The 22,549-nt window shown below is 43.8% G+C and overlaps 1 protein-coding gene and 1 long non-coding RNA gene across 4 annotated transcripts in view; one reads left to right on the top strand and one right to left on the bottom strand.

Annotated features, from left to right (window-relative positions):
* The window catches only part of HIC2 (HIC ZBTB transcriptional repressor 2), a 52,717-nt gene extending 46,221 nt beyond the window's left edge, over positions 1-6,496 (bottom strand). The window contains exon 1 of the mRNA XM_062631436.1: positions 947-6,496. The gene's annotated coding sequence lies outside the window, so the exon portion shown is untranslated. The remainder of the gene's footprint in view (positions 1-946) is intronic.
* Positions 1-22,549, top strand: part of LOC134170220 (uncharacterized) — a 218,793-nt gene that overhangs the window by 140,559 nt on the left and 55,685 nt on the right. For all 3 annotated transcript variants that reach the window (XR_009967159.1, XR_009967162.1, XR_009967160.1), the window contains exons 4-5: positions 4,386-4,462; positions 13,054-13,148. This is a non-coding gene — a long non-coding RNA (uncharacterized LOC134170220). The remainder of the gene's footprint in view (positions 1-4,385; positions 4,463-13,053; positions 13,149-22,549) is intronic.

The following is a 22,549-nucleotide window of genomic DNA, read 5'->3' on the forward strand; positions in this document are numbered from 1 at the left end:
TTAGATTGGAGAGATGTTAAACACCCTCATAGCATCAAGAATGACTAATGCTCTCCAGTTCAGCCTGTGATAGAGAACTGGGAACTTGCACATCTCCTTCCTCTGCCTCCCACTCCTCTATTACCATTCCCATATCATTCCAAACCCCACATGATGAGATTTTCCTAATCAGCAATTAAATAGTTAATGCTTACATTACAGCAGATGGAACAGGAGTTGCTGCGGGGAAGGTATGCAGAGGGAAGAAAAGAGAGAAAGGAGGAAAAAGCAGGCAGAGAAACAAACCTAAAGGAAAGCAGTTTTCCCACTAAAAGGAGTGATTAGTTGACTAGACAACCTAACCCTTAAGACTGTCTAGACTAGGATAAAATGCTATATTGTTGAAGGTGTTTTAGAGGCATAGTGTAGGTAAGGCTCACAGCTTCTGAGCATGTGGTAGCCAAGGTAAAGACTAATTAGGACATGTTCACTAACACATCTTAATGCTCCACTTTTAAATCCTTGCCTAAGAACTCAAGGCTATGCAAAGCAAAGGTCTGATGCTGTCCTAATGATTATAAAAGCAAAGCTATGACACACTGCAAAGAAATCAGAGTGTCGAGGAATCGCCCGGGTCTCACCTCCAGCATTTTTCATACGCTCATTGAATGCTTATGAACATTTGCATCTTAAAATATTCACCAGCCTCTCACTGAACAACCTGCCATGACATTTTTCCTCTAAAAATCTAATCAAAGCTCCAAATGCCAATAGGCAAAGACACTACAGGCTAACAGCCTACACTCTTGTGAAACTTCTCCTTTTGCTCCAGTGTTTGCTCAGGCAAATCTGGAAAGGAGGGGGTAAGGGGAAAAAGAAAGGACTAGGAAAAGTGTGCCCAGGGCCTTAGCAACACCATCATTTCAATAATCTATTACCAGATTTGTAATTAAAATCTGAGTCCCACCTCACTAGGGCAGCCAGATGCATCCACAGAGAACTTATTTAGAGGGTTGTTACAATAAATACCAGGAGAATTACGAATGCTGTAGCTTCTTCTTAACCCTTCCAGCAATATTTCAGGAACCGCCTGTCAGTTTGAAAGACTGATCGTTTTTCTCTCAGCTTCTTGCAGGCTCTAGGTGTGCCCCTAACCAAATAGGCTTACCACTTAAAAGCTTAATTGCACCTGTGGCTTAAACCTTATCCCAGACAGCACTGGGGAGCATTTGGATTTGGGCGTTTCAGGTGTGGGACTGGGGCTTGTGCTCACAAACAGAGCTAGGCAAGTCAGAATAGGAGCCCCTAGTAAAAGAGGACTCTATGTATGCCAGGGAGCAGGGGATGGGGAGGAAAGAAGTGCTTTTTTTTCCCCCCATTTTGATCACATTTAACTCTATTTACATTTCCACAGCTGGGTTTGAGTAATGTTCACCTCCTTGTTTGTGACTGAGGGCAGATTTCACAGTCTCAGATTTCTTTTCCACAACAAAAAGATCAAAGTTTGAGCCCCTTGTGCAACTTAGGTGTTTACAGTGAATGGTGCTAATCGAACGGCAAGCCCTCCCTCCCGTTATCAGTCTCACACTGAGCCAAGCTCCTTCATTCCATATGCACCAGGAAGGACTGAGAGAAGAGAGCCCACGTCTGGCATGGATTATAACCCACCATCCCTTTTGCCTGCTCTTACACAGGAACTAAAATACAGCCTGCTAGGGGAGGGTTTAACACGTTCAAGTAAAGGCTTGTTCAGGGTCTTTTCGGCAGGGCTGACGAGCTGTTCCAGGTTGTATTTTTAAAGAGGCTTTCTAAAAAGCAAGTAAGTGCTGTGTGAAGAACCACAGTGAAAGAGAAGGTTCCCTTCACTCACCTTCTCAATACCGCCTAGGCTCACAGTGCGTCTTGTTGCCAAAGGAAACCTGTGCTCCCTTTGCAAAAGTTACTGGTGAAGGAAAGATAAAAGAAATACAGCATAATAGGAGTCCATGCAGGCAAGCTTCCACATTCCCGATTGCATTCTGTCTCATGCAAGGACACACAAACTTTCTGGGTCTGTTTTGTAAGCTATGAAATGGAGCTAAATTTTAGGGGTTTGTGAATTGCTTTAATTAATAATTGCCAAGCACGCGTCTTCAGATGGAAGGTATCATATAAATATTAATGAGCTGACTACCGTCTCTTAGGAATCGTAAGCACCATGGATGGATCAAAGAGGACATGTAGCTCTAAGAGACAGAGTGGTGGGAGTTGGCTCTGTGTTTAACTATAGTTTAAAGTAGATCCTCAAGACTGTTGTGGATATTCCCTATCAAGTTACAGCAGCTTTCAATTAAAATTACATTTTATCCTTAGGCAAAATTCCACAGTGTACCTTTTAATATTAGCAGAGCACATTTTCACTCATGTAGATATTTCTTCTACATACATGCATTACTAGAGCTTTGTAAATAGGGGTCAAACCAACTGGGAAATAGGGGTTTTACCTTCATTTTCATCTAAACAAATACCCCTTACCTAGTTACATTACCGAAAAACTTCCTGCTCTGCTGGCGATGCCGTGACAAGAAGCAGGATGAGGACGTGGCAGCTGTTTGCTTCACAGTGTTCAGAGATCAGTCTGGCAACACTTCAGACATGGAGCTGTCCTTGGAATGAATATGGCAGAAAGTGCCACATGGCAAAGATGCTGCTTCTGCTCTCCTGAGCAGTCACCTCCCGAGCACGAGCAGCACAGAACACGACTAAGGAGAGGCTCGGGAGAGCTCCGAGCCCCTGCCCGGGCTCCGGGTGGGTGCGTTGGTGCAGTGGGCCGGGCGGCATTGCAGCATGGAGCCGGCTGCCCTGCTGGGCAGGCACGCTGGGGAGCAGGCTTGCAGCCTCCTCTGGAATGCGGGATGGCCGCAGGCCTCTGGAGTGTTTTCCAAGGAGGTGCTTACATTTGTTTCTCTAAGGGTCCAGTAAAACTGTGGGGTTTTGTTGTTGGGGGTGGTACCGGGGAATGAGGAAGAGCTGCTTTATTGTTTCTTGAAAAACCCAAAACATCAGAAGACAACAGGGAGCGGGGACCAAAGGTCTTTCTTCCCCTAAGGAAAATTCAGTCTCATCAGCTGCCTTCTTACCTCTCTCAAGCTGTAAGACCCCGTGGCGAGCTTTCTGCCCACCTCTCAGGGGACAGGGCTTTCTAGATGCTTTGTGAGCCTGACACGTGGCCAGCCAGGCCATTTTCAGTGACTTGCTTCCTTCATGCGGGCTGCACTTCATTTCCTCAACAGTCACACTGACGGCCCTCCGTCCTGCGCACCTCACGCATGTCCCCATAAGCTCTGCTCTCTGCAGTCGCTGCTAAGGCAGTGCTGGAGCTGCCTCTGGTTTTGTCTACACTGGGGCAACTGGGGCTGACTGCTTAGTGCTGGCAGCAAGAACAAAACTCAAATGGCATAGGCACACTCGAGGTGGTTGTAATTGTGTCCCTGAGCTGCACAGAGGGAATACAGCAAAGAGATGGCGTTAAGAATCCTTACCACTTCATTGGCAAAAGAGGGAGGAATCTGGAAGATGCTCAGGACAGACAGCATCTTGACAGCTAGGAAAAAGAAGCCCCAGAAATTAATCTCCTGGGGTGCCAATGAAAGATGGAATGTTCACAACATATGAGTTGTGGCCAAAACAATGGTCTAATTAACTTGGATCTGCTTGCTGTGTTCAGTGCTAAAAGATGAGACAGAAAACATAACTGTGTTTTGATAATAAAATAAATGTGGCCACAGTGCCAACAATTTTTAGGCAAGGAACCATGAACCCAAACCAGAGGGATGGGAGGGGAATGTCTTCCCCTAGCCACACCAGGGAATTTTACCCCTTACTATGAATAATGTTTTTATAGCAAACCCAGGCACCAGTCCTAGCAAATACCTCTCTGTAAACTGTAGCCCAAACGAATCACTTTGGAAAAGGTCATACCACCTCCTGTTCCCAGAATTAAGTTAATTAGCACTTGTCCCTCTCTGTATAAGGTCAGGGATCCTCCCACAAAGGAGGTACACAACCAGATTGTTAAAAGATGTACATATGCTGTCTTAAGCAAACAGGCTTCTTTGTAGTATCACTAAGATTCCCTCTGGCCATCCCTGTAGAAGAACTCTCAATTGGAAGGGAAGCAGACCGGGGGATTAGCGTAACCAGTGCTTTGCCAGGTACCAGGAGCACAGTACAGGTCAATAGGCATGCTGGTGGTTTCGTATTAGCTAGCAATCTCTCTCCATCTGGGTGACTTTTATCAGGTTCAGCATCAGCCTGTCATGCAGAATGAAATATCTGACCTATGGAAATGTTTTCTTATTGAATTTGAAAGATTTGCAGTGCTTTCTCCCCTCTTGACACACTTTGTTTCCTCTTATTCCATCCAGGCATTTGTGCTATATATATTGAAGTACTTCACTTCTCCATGTGACCAGCTACGTGCGCTGTGAGAAAGTAAATCCAGGTAAGACCTGCTATCAGTTATATCTTGGTGCAACTTAAGTTTGATCAGCAATGAAGGTCAACATGCTGGTCTGTATTTTTTGTCCACAAAAAAGTTACACGGTTCATTTACTGAAAGAAGGAAAAAAATAGCCAAGCCCATGAGGTTCTTGGGCACAGAATCATTGTCACAGGTTGCTTGCCACAGTATTTACATAAAACAGGTGTTTAAAAACAGAAACCAAACCCAAGTGTTTAATTACAGATATGTCCATCCTCATCTAAGTCTTAACATAACATAAGCTATGTAGGATGCTAAACCCTACTTCTTTATCTAGGAGCCTTTCTGACGGACAGCCTTGACTGCTACTGCTGAGCACTGCCTCAAACCTGCTGAGACAGAAGGGTTTACACAAAGGAGGACAGGCCCTGGTTGCCCAGACAGGATACTGCTTTGCAGGACCACAGAAAAGGGTCCTGAGCCTATTTGTGTCAACTCCCTAAACCACGAACCACAGCTAGCCCTCCCTCTGAAGCACGTGCTTGCTGCTCCTTGCAAGGCTGGAGCAAGATATTTTGGCATCCAGATCACAGCCTTTGGGGGCCCACCCATCCCTTTTGGTCTCTTTCCATTCCTTATCACAGACCTGCAGACCCTCTCCCTGGGCAGCAGCAGAAACTGGGGCATATTTGCCTTGACGTTTGGCACCCTTCTGTTTCAACATCGCCCTGTGCTTCTGACCCAGAGAGCAGCTTACCCACCCAGCTGGATTCTCTGATAGCAAGAGTGGGGTGACATGTAGAGAATCACATGTAAGCAATGTGAAACTGGCAACTCTGGCATTTGAAACAGAATTCAGGATGCACTTGGCATTTCAGCTTTAAACTTAAAAATAAATGAGGCAAAACTGATCTGTAGCAAAGGAACGGCTTATGGGCAGCTCAGACTTGTCCTAGGCTTTCAAGCCAGTCATTTCCCATAAATACTCATAATTTTAAATAAAGAAAGGGGGAGAGGAGACAAAACAAACTGAGTCAACCACTTACTGCCTTTCTGATTCAGAGTCCTCAGCAGATGTAAGACAGAAATTATTCTATGAAAAAGGTCCTTTTTATGTATCTGGGACAGCCCCCAAAATTTTTACCAGAGGGGAAGAAGAGGACAAGAACTAAACTGCGAACTTGTCCGCACCCTAGCAGGAATTCACCCATTTTTCACCTCCCACAGGTATCATTAGCATGCTACTGAGAGCAGAAAAAAAAAAGCAGCTAAGATCAAACACAAGCTAGTAACAAAGCTCTTCCTCTTGTCATCCTGCAGTGGGCCTGAATTTCTGGCTGCAGCTAGCCTTTTCCTGAAAGGCTGGGTTAGTTCAGAGTCCCTTTTGAAAGAAGTGCCACACTATGAACGTGCTACAGCTGCGACACAGAAAGCGCAGAAGGCAGGAAGTCTGACGTTCACACCAACCTCAGCCCCTTCACTCACACCTCTTTTCAAATAGCTTTAGCACATGGAGCCCACATTTTCACATTCTCAGAACTAGCTTTATCTATCACTCTGCAAGTTTAAGAGAATTTCTGAAATGGTACAAGTCTCCCTTTTCACATTCAAAAACTCATTCCACTGAGAGAAACTTTGCAATTGCTTTTATAAACTCTTCTCCTCGCTGATTCTTGTTGCCTCACTCCCATATAAAATAATATCTAATTAAAAGAAAACTAGAATACAGATTGAAACACCATACCAACTGGTGTCACAGTCCAAAAATGTCCGGATTTTCAAACTTAAGTCCACCCCTGTGGCCCCCTGTGTAAAAGGGGCCACACACATGTAGGTGTCAATCAGGCTCGGTGGCAAAACAGAGGGACCCAGGCTGAGATTTCAGAATGGCACAGACTTTCCTGGACAGAAAGAAAGTGCCAGTCCTCACCCATCTGGAATGATTTCTGCATTTTTCATTGCAGGCTTTTGGAATTTGACCTCAAGAAGCCAGGTGCTTGATTTCTGCATCTCCTGCTTTGCTGTTTTTGATGACAGAAACAGGAAGGGAGGGAAATAAAGGGAGGAAGAGAGGGAAATAAAGAAAAATGTATTATTTTCAAGGCTACACCATAATTATACCTAATGTTACCATTGTGACTGTTTTTGCAGGCAACTCAGAAGGTCTTTTCTGTGCCCAGAAATTCTGTAGCTGATCTGGTACATTTTACTCCATTCATTTAAAGAAAAATTACTCCATTCTCCTCCTCTCATCACCAGCCTTAAAATAAAATAATACTCAAAATATTTGTGGGAAATGGCAGACAAATGGGTAGTAAAGCCTGGAGATTGCCTGGCAGCAGAAAGCCACAGGCAGAAATTAGCTGTGGCAAGTAACTAAGTGAGGGCAACAAAACCCAGCATTGTCCAGCATTTGGACACACTGCAGAAGACTGATGATTGAGTGGAGAGATCCTGCAAGGTCTCAAGTACTATTCTGAATTAGGTAAACTAATATCTCCTGTACCTGTACCAAACCACACAGCAATACATAGTCTCTGTGTTTACAAAGTCTGCTGGCAGCCGTCCTGGAAGTAGCATCTATCTTGGAGAAGATCTTGTGTTTTCTCTTGGTCTCTGGAAAACGATCCCAAACAAGTGGCAGGGACACACAGTTTTGGAAGCCTTTGCATGTTTATCTTTACTGATAAGCCTGCAATCTTTGCTGAAAGCACATCAGCATGTGTGTGCAGCAAAACCTTATTCCAGTCCATGCCTTCCTTGGAACAGTCTTTGTTAGAACTAGGCAATGCGTTTAACTCCTTAGTGGCCAATCTAAAGAGGCCTTGCTGTAGAAGACTTCCTTTTCCTTCTCAAAACGCATCATGTCTTCATATAGCTCTGAAAAACAAGCAAGCAGGCCAGCCCTGCTTTGAGACAGCAGCAGTGCAGATTATATACCTACACTGACACTGTCAGGGGAATTTACCCTAAGAGAGTTTCATCTCCCCGAACAGCCTCTGGTTCTGTGCTGATCAGTATTGTCTATCTGAAATAAAGGCATGCAGCAATCTAAGTCGTGGGCTGAACACATGAAAATTCATTAAGAGGACTTGTTGAAATTATTCTGTCTGATTGATTGGAGACTGTCAGTAGGAGCTTTTTGGATATGTAGAAGTGGAGGATCAACCTTCATTCCAAGACATCTGATCCTTTTCTAGTAGCTTAACTAAACCTGTTCATGCAGCTTTGTTAATACTTGAATTCTCAGTTCACACACAAACATGCATGCCAAGGGCGAATATCCAGAAAGGCACTAGGGATCTCCCAAAGCTGACATGCCAAGGGCTTGGACAGCCTGAAAATTACAAACAAGTGGCTTTTTTCTGACAGCAGGTTCCATTTATTTCCTCCCACTTGCTCTTTCCTCATCTCCTTCCTACACCCCTGAGTCAACTTTCACCAGGCGAGTTTCAGTTAAGCATGTGCTTTGCCAGAGGTGATTTTAAATTATGTTTTTCAAAGTTTATTTATAATACACACGCACAGTGCATGATGCTTTCAGGGCTTCCAGAGACTTCAGCATGTCAGGCATGACTCTGCCAGGTGGAAGGAGCACTAATTCATCAGCTGACCCACAGAAAAACACCTCCCCTGTGTGCTCCAAACTCAAAGTTGGAATGAAATAAGCTAATTTTTGCTCTGTTATCTCCTACCTAATATTCATAATTTCCATGATCAACCTACTGGAAATTCCAATTGCAAAATTTTGGAGGAAGCCAGCTGATTCCCCCAGCTGATCTTGTAGCAAAACCAGCAGCCCATGACACAATGCAATGGTCCTACCAACAATTTCCCACTAAGGCAAGAGCTGGGAAACAATGAACTGAACTGGGTGAAACTAGAGTCAAAATTCACATGATCCAGCACTCCCTGCATCTGGCAGGCAGCAAGTTTCATTAAGCCATGTTTGTCCTAAATGGGTATATTTGACCAGTTTCTACTTTCATCAGAAAAGTATAACATGATCACAAGATCATTTCCAAGCAGCAAAGCACATATTTCCAGGAGTGAATCTCTGAGCTCAAGTTCCAGCCCTAAAAGATGGTTTGGTTTTGCCATCTATATGCATACAAGCCAAGTTTTACTGCAGAAACCTTTGCAGATCCCACATTCTGCTTCCTGCTCTGTACCTGGCCTGGGCAGTAAACATCACTGGACGGGCCTTTCAAATGAAAGGTATGTTCATGGCTGATTTTTGGATGGGTTTAACATCCCCTGTTCTGAAATGATGCAAGTTGCTGAAATATTGTTTCCTCAGCTGCAGAGCAAATAAAAACAGAGCAAGTTACTCAGACTAATGGCTCAGAAACCTCAATATTAGGACGTGGCGCAGAGGCGTTCTGAGAGGAGAAGAAAAGGATGTGGTAGACAATTTGCTAATGGCCAGAAACTCTCTCTGAAAAAGCTAGCTGCATGCCAGAATGCCTCAGGACAGGGCTGAGTCCACTGCTCCTTCCACAACAGCAGCTCTTTCTAAATAAAGAGGTCTTTACACGCAGGACTTGGGAAACTTAATTCAGATTAACTAAAGTTGTGAATTTAAAGTAATTTAGCTAAACCACTTTATATCTCTGTACAGACACATTCATTCAGTAGTCAAAGGAACTTTAATTTGGTTTATCTTTTATTGAATTAAGAGCATTTTAATTCTAAGAATGCCCATGCAGGGATTAGTGGGTTGAACAAAGGATGAAGTTACATGCCGGGCTGGAGTCGAATGTGGCATATGAAGTCTCCCCACTTCTATGCTAAAGAACATTCATTTTCCACCCCCCACCCCCCCCTTAAAAATAAGATAAATAAAATTATAAATTCATTTTTTTTATAATTATCCATGCCTACAGATCTCAAGCTGCATTAAAAAATCTGCCTCTGGCTCTGCATTTGCCTTTTGTTTCAATCTACCAGAACATATGTATTGTTTAAGAATCAGAAAGAAGAAGGACATTGATATCATAGAAAATGGGAAAAGCCAACAGCTCCTAAGAAACATTCATGGCATTATTTCACACACAGGAAAGACAGACACTAGATCCCAGCCACATCTGTGGAACAGTCTGCTTACAGACCTGGATCTAGATTTGGCCTCCACCGTTTCCATGAGCTACTGATCTGACCACCTAAGAGAGAGAATAGATCTCAAGGTTTAGATGTGAGATTGCAGAGCTGTTTGTAAGTGACTAGTTATGTTTCCAGCTTACCTATGCAGTACAGACCTCTTACAGCTTCATCCAGGGTCATACAACACCATAACTCAGCTAGCTGCATGTACACAACGTTTTTTCATCAAAAGGGCTCAGCAAAAATCATTTCACAGAGGAGAAATGGCAGCTAATGAGATGTTTCTAGCTGCTGTTTAGGAAAAGAGACTTAACCTCTCCTCTCTGCTTCAGTTTATCTGTGATTGCTGGGAGAAGCTGTGGCAAATCAGAACCACAGACCACCAAAGGCCAGCTAGAACAAAGGAGACTGACAACTGCTTGAAGTGAGAGGGGTCTGGTAGCTGTGGTTCCTAAACAGAACATAAAAGATCTACACACACACACACCCCCACACACGCACACACAGATACATGCTACTCTCCATGCCACCCCTTTCTGAGTAAGAGAGGAAGGGAAAAAAGACTACAGAATTTTTCTTATTGACATTAAGTAAACAACACTGTCTCCAATGAAGTCTTCCACAAGAAGGAAAACCAACTTCACAAGCAAGTCAAGACTGTCAAACAGGAGACAGATGAAAGCATTGCCTCAGAATGTAAGGAAATCCCAGGCTGGCTGGTTGGGAAAGAATTAGCAATACGTAATTTAAAAAAGAGCACTCTCCCCTTCCTCGTCCCTGAGGTGAACACAGGTCCTGCATAATACTGACTTCTACATCAGCACCAGAGAATGAGACAATCACTTGAGGTCTTTCTCATTTATAGCCAGGCCTCTCCCCCTCTTGCTTTCAGTCGCTGGAGGCTATTTCACATCAGTTACCAGCAGTGTTCCTATGCAGCAGGACATGCTGTTCATATGTGCAACTTGTGATGAAAGATTTAGCCAACAGAGAACACCAGGAGGGAGGGAACTACATAGTAGTTGTTATCTTGCCTCGCAATAAGATGTTCAGTGGTCCCTTACTGGTGGCCCTGATTGAGCACCAGTGGAGCCAGCCCGCCTGCTCTTGTGTGCAGAAGGAACAGGGAAGAGCTACTGAAAGACCAGGAACATCTCATATATTCATCAGGCCTAAACCACAGGGAAGACATGCGATACAGCATGAAGCCGTGTACAGCACAGACTTCTGTACAGGTAGAGATAGAAGGGACTAAGAGTGGAGGACAGAGGTATGCAAAATGCAGTCCCACAGAAAAAGCACACAGGCAAACACGGTTTATGCCTTTAGCACAAGACACAGGAGCGGCTCTTACAACAGGCAACCAAGAAAAGCCAACAGACAGTCAAAACCAGCAAATAAAATAAGCAGGAAATGTGAATGACAGCTGCCCAGAGTGACTGATTGTCCACAGGCAAACATACCAGCAACACACTATGGAGCAGTATCACATCTTGTTATCCCTGCCCCTGCAAAAGATCTAAGACTGGGGACCACTCTAATACAGTGCACAGTGGTGGAGTTCCTTGGTCCCCAGTTCAGCAGGCAAACAGCTAGCAAGAATAGTTTAAATTCAAGTATGCTGTATATGATAGAGAATACCCAGCTACACAGAACACTTATGTGAAGGCCAGAAACTTTCGCCTTAGGGCATACGCCAACCGCTAACTTCCTCCATGGGCAAGTTACTCCATAGTTGTTTGGTTTAGGAGTTCTTGTACCTTTCCCTCAAGCATCTGGTGTTTGCCTCTCTTGGAGAAAGGATGCCAGACTAGACAGACAGATCATGGCTTCTTTCTGGTATGGCAATTACTGCATTCCACCCTGGAAGGGGGAGAGCACACTGGGGAAAGCAAGGAATGTTAGATGGCAAGTTCCAATAACACAAGGCCCCATTAAATAGCCTTCCCTCTCCATCTGGCCCTGCACAGTCATGCCAGCAGCACACCAGGAGCACACAACAGCACAGCTTGGCCCTTTGCATTCTCAAAGAGTTCTGGGTTACACTGCAGAATCTGGGAGCAAAGCAAAGCAGGGCTCTGCTCTCGCCCTGGAAGTCCTCACACATGCAAGAAACAAGATTTTCTCATGCAAGTGTGTTACAAAACCAGGGCACAGAGCAGAATTGCGGTCCGCAGCCCAGGTTCATACAAAATGCAGCATTAATAAATCAATCAGTCAATCAAAACAGATCTCACGAGACACAGAGGCCCCTCAGCATCAGGCTAAATTATCCATTGTCCCGTAGGATCTGTGCCTCTACAGCTAAAAACGACGAAACACAACCAACTTTACCTTGGTAAGTCAACCCACTTGCAGCAGAATAGTAAGCACCTGTATCAGTCTGGGAACCAGGGGCTTGGGGTAGCATTTCTACTTGAAATGTGCATTTGGCAAGGCCTCTTTCTTCCTTCTCTGGAGCCAGAAGGCTCCCAAGCTCCCCAAGACAACTCTAATCCGGGTAAACTTAGACCTGCCTTTCTACCTAAAAATTCTTCTCTCTGTTGACGTTGGCTCTGGGCCAATTTAGCCTTCAATTCCAGGTCTCCCAATCTGTGTCAGCAGAAATTGCTTGTAGATATCTGCCCAGATTAGCTGCCCAGACACTATCTCACTTGTGACCTGCTTCACAGATACCCTTCTTGAAGGCAGCTGCTGCTGCTGCTGCTGCTGCTGCATTTATCCACTGGAGCCCTCATTTCCTTACTGCCCATCTGCTGCAGGGGAGGCAGTGCCACACGGACAAGACACAAATAACTGACAGGGAAGATGTAGCCACACCAAACAATAAAAGCCAGGAAATCCAAAGCCTACACCTACCTAGTGAATTTGTGCCAGTTTTTAAAAGCAGGAGAATGTGGATAAGCAAACATAGATACAGTTGAATGACTTATCTCAGTTTAGACAAGCGATATCTAAATAATGCTGTTTAACTTATTACTGTAACAAATATGAGAATTGATTTAATAACCTAATGTTAGTTTTGGACAGTAGAGGTCTGCATCAATGGACCAATACACTAATTACGTTATCTTATCAAGTCAGTGCATAATAATAGAATTCCCCTATGCACTGATGGAACTAGGCTTAACTCTGCATTAGAAAATAATCTCTGAAAGACAGAGAATAAGGGAGTATTTAGGAGGAACTCCTTGTGGCTGGGTGCACAGTCGTTATTTTCATTTCAAAATATTATATATAAAGTATTCTCTATAAGGTGGGTGCTGCATGATAAGAAATTGCCTCTGATATTCTTTTATCACTTGTTATTTAACCTGCCTCTATTGCTGAGAGGTAGTCAATATAATTCTCCAAAAGACTTAAGTAAAAACGAAAGAACTACTGGTGCATATGCAGATCCATTCATTGTAAGCTGACAATAAAGCTTTTTCCATCAAGGTACAAGCAAAATGTCTTGCTGACATTAACTGGCAAGTACTTTGCATTCATATGGTATCTTTCATCTACAGACTTCAAAGCATCTGACAGGAGGCAGGCAGGCGTTGTTTCTTCATCCGTCCAAGAAAGAAGCTGAAGCACAGAGTGGCAAGGTCTCCCAGAGAAGGTAAAACCATCAGCAGAAATCTAAATTACCTGATTTGCAGTCCTTCAAAGTGAACTGCTTTGCTCCCAGTACAAATTACACCTGCACCAGAGAGCAGAACCTCCACTCACCCACACCCCTCTGAGAACTGCTAGGGATTCTTTAAGAATTTAAATTTCATTCATGAGAAACTAAACAAACACAGAACGCAAGAGTACTCTTCTAAACAGGGAAATGATGGGGATCTGAAACCAATCCAGATCTGAAGTTCTGTAGTGCTCCGAGGAGGAGCACTCCTTGCGTGAACCTGCAGAAGCACAGGTCTTCATTCATGAGGAGGGGAAGGGAAATCCTGGTACATAATCTAGCAAGTGTTTAAATAAGCCTGTTCAGATGAAGATCTCTCCTCTCCAGAGAAAAAACAGGGCTGTAAGAAAGGTTATGGAAATAATTTTTTAAAATGCCATTTAAAGAGAGTAAGCCTTTTCAGCTGTTCCAGCTCTTCACCTTCTTATAACTGAAGCAATGCTGACTGCCTGAGGCACTCAGATAGGAAAAAAATCCCTGCACAGTGTTCTTCTTTTAAAAGAAGTGTATGATTCCTGTAAGCTTAAAAACAGCAAACAAAAAAATGATGCTGAGGAAACCTCTGGAGCAGGCAAGTCTTCTGGCATTGGTCAAGGAGCCTGCAATAGACATTTAAAAATGCACTCTCTAGTTATGAGATCTCTCGTGGCCTGTGGAGGCAGACAATATTAGAGGCCACTAAATCCTGAAGTTTATTTTTCTTAAAGTTTTCACTTCAAATAAAGCTTTGTTTTAAAATGTATGGGGCCAACTGTTAGAGCATTGAGGTCCTGGTTATTAGCCAGCTAGAGCCCATGAATTATGTTTAGTGAGAAGTTTATTGGCTCAGTAAACACCATTCCAGTTCCCCTCACCCCTGAACTGTGGAAGCCAAACCAAGAGATATTCAATGCCATGTTACCACTAGCACCAAAGCAACTATTATCTGATTACAGGCATTTTATTTTTTGTAAGGAATTTGCTATTGCATCATTTCATACATGTAAGTCTTTAAATCCACCAAGGCAACGCACAAAGAGTAAGTAACTGTTGAAGTAACTGGTTCTGTTTACCATCTTCTGGAGCAGGAATATTTATTTCCATCTTGTAGCTTTCTGACTGCAAGCACTACAGAAATGCAATCCCTCAAACTCTTAGTAAGGCAGGAGTTTGAAACACAAGCAAGATTAGAGTGGGCAACCACAAGAGCGTTCTGATAAAACCATCCTATGGAGCCAGGGCAGAGTACAGGGCTGTAAGAAGTTGCATTTCTTTCCTCTTACTCCCACTTTGTCCCAAGGAGACTCATAAAAACAGGGCCCATTCTGTGTTCTGAGAGTAGGTGGCCAGAGGTCAGACTCAGATGTTGCTCTTCTTAAGTTACGCAGTCAAGAACAACTTACACAATTCTGACTTCATGGCAGAGCTGGCTACAGCTCAGACACAGTCCAGGTAAGATGCATCCAACATGGAGCTAGGGCAGACTGATGTGGTATTAGGACGTCTAGCCTTACACCCATCTGTGCACAGCACCAGGAACCCAGAGACCAAAACCCAAGGTAGGCATCTCCAGACTGACACATAGCTGTGTAAATCCAGAAGCAACTTCTACTTGTGTGGCTGGCTTTCTCCTGGGCATAATGCTGTTTTATCTGGTTACCTTTCACTGCCATGAGCTAAAGCCTCACATACAGAGAGTATATGATCAGTCAGTGTGCAGTAACTTGTTTGCATGCTTGCTGTTCCAGTTTTCCAGAATAGCTAAAATATACCAGAAGACTTCATGGGGACTGTGTCAGTCCTTGAGGCAAGGAAAGTTAATTTAGTTGGAAGAGTAAGGATGCAAAGAAGAGTGCTATAATAACAGTAGTCAGTTTTGGTAGCAAAGTAAACTTGAAGAAATTTAGGTTCTCCTCCTAGTTCCCTCCATCTGTCACACCATCTTGGCTGAATAATACTTTTCTTCGTGTCTCTGCTTCCTTTCTCGCCTTCTGCCTTGTCCATTTAGACTATGACTTTCTTCAGGGAAGAGACTGGGCTTGTACAGCACCCAGTGACAACCTTAGGGCTCTGCAATCCTTCAGCCAAACAGCGCTTTTATAGAAAAACTTTGCTATAGACCAATTTACATAACACCAACTATGAAATCTCATAGTCTCATGTAACTGCTTTTTTCTGATGTCCTGAGAATTACAGAGCCAGAATCTGTCCATATGACCAGAAAGAACCTTGGCAGTACAGATCCTCAATATCCAATCTGTCCCGCAAGGACGTGCCAAGGCCATATCATCACACCCATAGCCAAGCACCTCTGGGGAGCAAGCACAGTTAAAATCTTTCCACCCCAGCAGTGGTGAAAGACAAGATACCCTTCTCTTTAAACTTAACCCTCTCCCTTCCAAAGAATGCCTGGAATTTCTACTATTTCCCAGCAGAGAGTGGAAGGCAAAGACTTGGCATGGGGCAAGACAGATAAGAGCAGTTGCCTTCTCTAGCTAGGTTTTGTTAACTCTGCATAATTGCTTAGGGCATGTGATGGTTAGAGGGAGACACATACATGTCTGTCAGAGACAGACTACAAATTACTAGTATAACTCCAAGCAAACAAAATCTAGTTTACAATGTGGCTGTGGTATATAAAACACCTCTGTAAAACTACAGTATAATTCAACTGCTGCAGGTTTAATTTGCAAAGTAATGATATACTTTCCCCTCTCAAAGACTGCCACTTAGGATCACTAAGATGTTGAATGAAGTCTCTGCTGTCTTCTGGGACACATGTTGAAGGCTGATTGTTGTTGGAAGCTTCTCTAAGCAAGCCACATTTAAATACCATGTTCTGCAAGAGGGCCCATATTGTGTCGCATGTGAATTCAAGTTCCTTTACCAGTTGAAAATCTGGGTCAGAGCAATTTGCTTACATTTGAAGTCCTTTTCTGAAATTAATGGTATGTGGGATTTAGAGTTGTAGATAAAAGACAACCGGATAGTCTGCTATTATATCTGTTCTGCATCATGCATGTACCATCTACAGTTTTCCTGCTAAGCTTTGTTCACATGTACAGCCCACTTCTTCAGCAGTTGCACATTCAGCATACTAAGGATATTATTCTTGGCCATCCTGTTAAACTCACAGTATAAGTTAAATGCACAGTAGGGGGGCCTGCTGGGTTCTCAACAGTTTTTAGATGGCTACAGATTATAGCTGGCCAAGGGTGGAAGTTTTGATAAGCAGTCATGAAGTTGAGAGCTCTATTCAAATAGGATGTTGACTAGCGCTGACTCTATCTCTGTCACTTCTCTGGTGATAACTAGATTACCCAAATGTACTATGCTTAGGGCTACATCAGACCACCGCTTGGAAGCTCCAGTTAGTACTACATACAGCTGCCAAATCGCTTAGCTAGATTTCACACAGGGATCACACAGAACAACTGTGATGGTTCATGTTTATGTCACTTTGCCATTCAAGGAGGTACTTTTGGATTACTAATACCTTGTATGGCTTGGGTGCTGGCTATTTCAGAGATTATTTATTTCACTGTATCAGGACAGGCAATTGTTAGCTGGATCCTAGGATAGCCCACAAGTTTAAACCTCTCCAATCTGGAAATTTGGGTGGTATAATATCTGGCTCAGGAGTCCCACCCAGAGCTAAGATCCTGCCCAAATTTATTTTGGTGCTTCTTGAAAGAAGAAAGACAGAAAGGAAGGAAATAAGAAAGAAGCCTAAAACCGCAACACAAATTTGCAAGTTAAGCTTACTGACAGAACTGACCTGCAAAGTGCAAAACAATAACAGAGAATGATGATATTCACACGTTCTCATAGTATTCCTCCGGGTACAGAATATCACATTTTCCTAATGCAAGCCACTCTGGAGTGACAATCAATGAAAGACATTAAGTACAATAATAATATTTGGTTTAGGATAAAAATGTGGTTCCTACCTATGGGCTTGTAAAGGAAAACTCAGCAGAGTCTTACACTTCTTGTAGGTAAATTCTGAATTTTCATCCCCTTGTTCACAAGCCAGGCAGAATAAAAATATCCACCTACACTAAACCAAAGGGAGCCACTCATAACCCAGACACAACCACAACAGACATTCTCCACAGTCCTTGGCTTAATAGAACACTGCCTTGTGGTTATACCCACCACTAGGATTTCATCTTGCAAGTTCTAGCACGTTTAATTTATTCCAGGTCATACATCAAATATAATATCGAAATTTAAGATGGCATGCGAGATTGAGGCTTTCTTTTGCAGTGCAAGTAGAAAGAACACTGTTGGGATTGCTGGTGCATGAACATATTAATACACAAACACAAACTTGTAGCCATCACTCAAGAAAAACAATTGGTCTTTAAGAGGGGAAAAAAGTTGTAAAAAGAATCAATTCCATTAAATAGCTCTATAAATCAATTCCACCAAAAATCAATGGGAAACTACATCCACAACGTGCCAAGTAACTCTACACATCAGGTGCAACTGTCCGTAACAGTGGCCATGTAGCAGCTCTGCCTGATGGGGATTCAGGCAGACATGGGCTGGAGCAGGAACTGAATTGCCCATGCTGCCCTCCAGCTCCCTCCTGCAGTGCTTTCTGCCCCATGAGCTGCATAATGGGTCAACAACATCATTCACTTCCAAAGTTTGCGTATCTGCGTGATGGAGCCAAAAATGGGAGCAGACTCCTGCTCACAGGCTATGGGGGCCCTTGCCTCCAGACACAGAAATGGGCAGTCCCTCCTAAAGACAGCAGAAGAGAACTCATGTTACTTGTTAGAGCCAGGCATCTGACATGCCCAGGTCTGAAACGAAGCATGGCTTTGGGATTTTCCAGCAAGCTTTATGCCACAGCAAGTGTCCCAGAGGGACACTTCCCCAAAGGGAAGCTGACTTAGACACAGACACGGGGAGGGTGATGGAGGAACATTCAGGATCTGGGGCCCAACAGCCACCAGCATGCAGTAAGACACAGACCAGTTAAACAAATGACTTTTTTAAACACAAGCTCGTGAGTTCCACATTGTGGCAGTCTTTACTGTTCAGTGACTCCCCAGTGACTGTGCCAGGCCACTATCCTCTCACTTTCAAAGTGCAGCTCAGTTGCCTTTTCACATTCATAGGCTGTGGATGCCCCTTCAATGACTGGAGAAACCCTTGGGGCTTTCATTTTGTGCTGTCAGCTCTCAGATGACTTTGGAAACACCCCCCTTGGGGTTTTTGTTCTGTGTGGCAGAGCAGAGAGGGCACGGAAGATTCTGGCTTTGTTAAAACCTGCAGAAAAATTCATGCCCTGTGTCTTACCCTTCATGTCCTCCACATGTGCTGTCATGTCTCTGGGCCTATTATAGACACACACTATTTAAGAAATTCAGACATAGCATTTTTGCAATGGAAAAATTTGATGAGTTAGCCTCTGCTGTTCAGCACCAAGTACCAAACCCCATCTTTTCCTGTTGTAACTGAATGCCGAGTTCAGTTATTCCACACAGGAACACTTATGTCTGGTATTATTCACATATATTTAAAATAGAGAAAGAGTCCATATGTGCGTGTGTATAACAAATAATGATCAATTTAATGAGAGGGCTTGAGACTGTCCATCGCAGGGAATGAAACCATGTACTGCTTCTCTCCAAGGCCCTGTGACCCAGCTGCAGGAGGGATCTGATCTGCAAGTTGCATCTTAGCTGTTGGGCCTAATCTTAGCAATGAGCACCCTGAACCTACTGATTTCAATAGGAATTGAGAGCATTCAGTATCAAACCTTCCATCAGTCACAAGTTTTCCCTAGACATAAGGGCACGCAGTTCTGGAAAACAGGACTTTGACACAGGCTGGAGGTTTGAGGTCAAGAACAAGTGGGAATTGTACAAACAGAGGCTTCAATCTAACCACTGGTATTGAGCAAAACAAAGCAGCAACACATTAAAGTTTTTATCTTTTAGAATATTCCTTAGAACTTTTATCGTATGACTCTTCTGCTCCAGAAGAATTAACCAAACATTAAAAAGTATACTAAGGGAAGTGGAAGGACATTGTCAGTAGAACAGCCAGAAGATTTTCCTGCAAGTCAGTTAGATGTTCCTCATTTTCCCTGTCCCTAAAGAGAACTGCAATGATACTTTCTTATTTACTGGTATATCAGTTTCATACAAGTCAGGCAATAAAAGATTTGAGCCAAGTGGCTTCAATATTAGAATTGGAAGGATGTTTTCAGAGAGTTTTAAAACATGGATCTTATTGTAAAGAGAGTCTTCATGCACCAACAAATGCTACACAAACACTTGCATGCGTGTAACCCTAGACTATTCTGTGAGTCTCTGAAGTTGTGGAGTAGCTTACAGTGAAGAAATCAGTGTTACATTTGTGAAGGACAGACCAAAACATGGTGCAAAGTTTGTGGGGAAAGAGACAGAGAAACCAGGTAGGAATAGGCACAGCCCAGGGAATGAACTGGTTACACTGATAAAGCAGATAGGTAGAAATGTTTGGAAAAAGCAAGTATGTTCACAACTGAGCATTCTGGAGGAAGCAAAGAATCCAACAGGTTAGACAACCAAAGCATAAATCGAAATAAGCAAACACTATGGACTAAGAGTTGAAGCCAGCACAGAGATCTGAGGTGTCAACTTGCATTTAAAGACTATCATGATTTAAATCATACACCAAATTGCATAATAGGCAGATGAGATGAATTGCAAGATTAGTTTATGGAAATAAGACTCGAAGAGAGGATTGTAAGGATTTGGTTCTTTTTTTTATTCCTGCTCCTAAACTTTTCTGTATTCAAGGGGAAAAAAATTTAAATCCCATTTCCTGCCACTATAGGGCAAAAACGTTAACACCATATTTCATGGCAGTTAACGTGGACCAGGATTACTGTGCTGACTTGTTCTTAAAGAGCAAATACATTCTAGAAACTAGATTCGGAAGGAGGTAGATTTCTTTCTGCCAAATCCTCTGACAAGAAGCAGGAGGGAGAAAACATATTTTTCTCTAAGGCTTCTGGGGATTAACAGAATTAAAGAGTCTGTTGCCCTCAGTAGAACTGATGTACTCTTGCAGTTGGACTTACTCATTCAGTCATTCACTGTAGAGACTGATTTCATATGAATAATCATGCTTTTCTTTCCTACTTGGATGAAGTGCTTACACTCTTTTCAGTGAAAGCAAAAGAAAATACTTTATTTACATCTAAAACATTAAGTTTTTAAAACAAGCCAGAAAGCTCTTATGAAGAAAATCCAATGACCCATCAGAAGGAATGAGTTTAATGCCAGCCAACGAACTGCCTCTTAAAGAAAGATTCAAACCGCTACCCATGCTGCCATCCCAGCAGAGCCTTCACTGACACAGTAGTACCTCTGTCTATCTGGACTTCACTTTGTCAAAGCCTTTCAAATGGAGAGCACCTAGGCAGTGAGTGTGACACACATCCAGCAAGACTCGGAATGTCTTGCCTGTTTGCTCTTGAGCTTCTGAACCGTGACCTCAAAGCAAATGAATCTGAGGAGAAAATACATTAATCAGGCATTCACCCAGCCGGGCTCAGGATTTTCAACCCAGGGACCTGAATCAGCTCTATCGCCTCCCACGTCTTTCCTGATACAATTAGTCAGCATCTGCCCTGGCTGCCAATTCACTGCCTCTCGGAGCGGGGGGACAAGCAGCTGCAACTCCCCTGCCCGCTGCCTGCTTCCTAACGGGAATATCTTACTGAACTGGGCCTGGTGGAGGTTAGCATCCCTTCCCTCTGTTCAGGGACACACAGGACCTGAGAACAGCTACCACTTACAGCCTGATTCCCTGCTCCAGCCCAAGTGCAGGTTCAGACGTGTCCCAGCTGCACCTCTCCCCACCTTGGGCCAAGGCCATGCCAGCTCCACACACCTGTTGGAGGCTTCCCCACATTTTAAGGGAATCCCCAGAAGGGGATTTGCAGGTGCTCCGCTCCCTTCAAAGAGCTCAGGCAACAGATCAGCCTGGGAAACTGGACCCAGAGCATTCGATGTGGCCCTCTGACCTAGTCCATAATGTTCTCACCCCACCAGGCTGAGCCTGAACTCCATAGCTGAGGGGTTTGAAAGAAGCATGTGCTTTTAAAATCCAGATGAAGTTTTGCTAGGGGAACTTTGCAGAGGCATCACTTGTGTATCCACAGGAGTTTTGCAATTCTGGGTTACAGGTGATAGCAGCAAATAAACAGGCAGGCAAGTCAGGGTCGGAAGCGGGCTTTTACTTGAAGCCAGCCTCACCAGGCACTTAAAAAATAAATAAAACCCCCAAGCAGTTCTGTTTTGCCCAACAGCTATAAAGCTCCAGCCCCGCTCCTCCAGCTGGATTGTGCAAGCTCTTACTCCAGACTGAGTTCAAGCAAAGTGCCTGAGTAAGCACTTGCAGAATCTGACCCCCCCCAGTCAGTTATCTCTGCTGCACCTATTTGTGCCTTGCATTGCAAGCTCTTTACCCAGGGACATGGTCTGGGAGTATATTGTCAGCTGCAATGTGCTTTATCTCCATTTATGGCATTAAATCTAATTTGTGGTGCCAAGTGCAGCATTACCCTTACAATGACATCTATTAGAGACAGTTTCTCCTGAAGACTCTGATCTGACCAACAACCACTTTGCACCGTTCATTCTTTTATTTTATTGCAAAACCACCTCTCTTCTTCTTTAATTTCAGACATTTTGTTAAAAAGCAGTAAGACAGGCACTGAATTACGGAAATCCCACACCCTGGCATTACACTGACTTCAGTCAGGATGCTGACACCCTTTTCCCCAAAGGTCTGAAAACCTGGGAACTGAAAACAAAAGCAAAACAACATACTTGACTGATTCATCTCCAGTGATGTCTAAGTTTAGCAGAGGCAGGCTTGCTTTCCCTGTGCCAGTCAAGCATTGCTGGTGGGCACCCAGCCCCTTCCCCTCCCTGGGCACAAAGGAGGGAGGAGTGGGACAGCAGCATGGCACAGCATGGAGCAGTTCTTGTGGAAAAAAAGGCTGCAAGTTGCCCTGAAACGCTGCGTCCTGCATACCACAAAGGACAGCTGCTACCTTCTCACTTACAAAAACATGATCCCAGCCAGTCAATCCACAGAGCTAACACTGTCAGATACCCTCCCACTCACCATCAGTGATGGTCAAAGCCATTGTAATGAAGCAGCTTCCCCTCCACCTCAAAAGGGGACATGCTTTGCTTTTTCTCCAAGAAGGCTTAGGGGAAGTGCTTTGGGTTTGGTTGGTGGGTTTGTTTTTTTGCTTTTTGGTGAGGGTACAGCCCTAGCTGTTACAGACAGACGCAGAGGTCCATGGTCCATGCGTAACCACAGAGGAAGCAAGC

Source organism: Pezoporus occidentalis, unplaced genomic scaffold (assembly GCF_034315485.1).
Source record: "Pezoporus occidentalis ecotype Australia unplaced genomic scaffold, CSIRO_AGI_Poc_V1 ctg37, whole genome shotgun sequence".
NCBI lineage: Eukaryota > Metazoa > Chordata > Aves > Psittaciformes > Psittacidae > Pezoporus > Pezoporus occidentalis.